This window comes from Gopherus evgoodei, chromosome 5 (assembly GCF_007399415.2).
Source record: "Gopherus evgoodei ecotype Sinaloan lineage chromosome 5, rGopEvg1_v1.p, whole genome shotgun sequence".
In the NCBI taxonomy this organism is placed as follows: Eukaryota; Metazoa; Chordata; order Testudines; family Testudinidae; genus Gopherus; species Gopherus evgoodei.
The window spans coordinates 36,074,406-36,076,446 of record NC_044326.1 but is presented as its reverse complement, the minus strand read 5'-3'; positions in this window follow the sequence as shown (position 1 = coordinate 36,076,446).

The window sequence follows — 2,041 nt, the reverse complement described above, 5'->3', positions numbered from 1 at the left end:
CTTGGGGATGGGTCTTTTACTCATGGTTTACGTTTATGAACCCTGTTTGTGGTGGTTGCCCAGATTAACTCCAAGTTACTTCCCTCCTTTTATTTGAAGTTTCTTTTCTACATTCAGACTCTGTGCTTGCGAGTGGAGACGTATTGTCTCTCAGAGGAGCCATGGGGTGGTGTGTAATGTTCCCAGGTTACTGAGTGGGGGCTTGAGCCATTTCTGTGTTGTATCAATGGAAAGGAACCCCTAGATTTTGAACCTGGCTCTGGTTCCTGCTGGCTCTACCTTGCAGAAGGGTTACATCTTTAAGAGCCAGACTACCCTGTATTGGGACTATCACAAGCCTTCCCTAAACAATAGTGGCAGAACAATCCATAGCATCTCTCCTGAAGACAGAGCAAGAACAACCCACTTAACAAAGTGGTTCTAATGAAAATAGGATTAAGAACATTGTGTATATGGCACCTGGAGAGACAAGGTGGCGGAGGTAATATCTTTTATTGAACCAACTTCTGTTGGTGAGAGAAACAAGCTTTCAAGCACCCCAGAACTCTTCTTCAGGTCTGGGAAAGGAACTTGCAGCATCACAGCAAAATGCAAGATGGAACAGATTGTCTCTCTGACCAACAGAATTTGGTCCATGAAAAGATATAACCAAACACACCTTGTGTCTCTAATATCCTGGGACCTACACGGCTACAACTACACTGCATGTATGGCCCCTAGTTAGTAAGGGAATGGACACTTTACAAATCATAGCGAGCAATGTAGGCCAGCGGACAGGCAATTTTCTGGGAGTCAGGGATTTGGGTTCTAGGGTGATCAGATGTCCCAATTTTATAGGGACAGTCCTGATTTTTGGGTCTTTTTCTTATATAGGTTCCTATTACCCCCCCCCATCCCGATATTTCAGACTTGCTGTCTAGTCACCCTACTGGGTTCTGTTTGTGGCTCTGCCACTGACCTACTGAGTAACTTTAGGCAAGAGATCGCCTTTTTGTGCTTTCCCCTCTGTAGAATGGGGTTATAGTATTTTCCTTCCTTCACAGAGTTCTTTTGAGGTCTGCAGATGAAAAGGGTGAAGGGCTAGATACTAGTGCTATAGTGAGGCAGGATGGCATTGTGGACTGCAAATTGGATCTGTATTGAGTTCCCAGCTTTGCCACAGGCCTCTTATAATCAAATTTAAACTCCTTTTCCTCACTCTCAAGTCCCTGCACAAACCTGCCCTACCATGCAGCTCAGACCTTGTCTCCTATTGTATTACCCAATGGTTCGTTAATGCACCCTCTGTTTTCTTTTTCCATTCCTATTTCTGTGCACTTTCCGACACTGCCTTTCCTAGTGCACCGATTTTCCCTGTTATCATCTTGCTCCTAATCCTCCCATAAATTCACTTCTTCCCTTATGCCCACCAGATAGGAGCTTGCGATAATTATGACGTGAAAAAAAATAAGCCCCTAAATTATTCCCATCTCTGAGTATCCCGATGTGCCCTGCCTTCTGTTCGTCTGTCATGTAGACTGTAAGGGCTTTGGGGCAGGCTCTGCCTTCAGATCTGTTCATTGCACAGCACTAAGAACTTTGTCAGAACTAAACATGTTACAAAGAAGAAGAATTGAGGAAATGATGAAAGAATGTCATGGGTTTTCTAATCCCCTAAAATGCTGTTTTCACCACATGGTGATGGGGAGTAGGAGGGAAGACAGTGTCTTTAAATTATTTAAACTAACATTGTTCCCTCCTAGCCCTCCCCACTTCTGCACAAAGGCACTAATGTGTGTAAATGAGTACGTATGAGGCCTGGAATCCCCCTTCTGTCCCTGGTCACTGGGAGCAGCAGCCCAGGGATGCTTTGCACCCCTTCTTGCACAGGGAATGAACATTTGGCCCTAGTCATGTGTATGGCAGCTATAGCCCCCTCCCCCGCAAGGTCACCCAGCTGCCTCCTCTCCTCTCTAGTGTTCAAGGAGAAACCAAGGGGAGGGGGAGGGGAAAGTGAAACAAAGTCCTTTGAGCCCTGGCTATTTGGGGGATTATTTTTAAA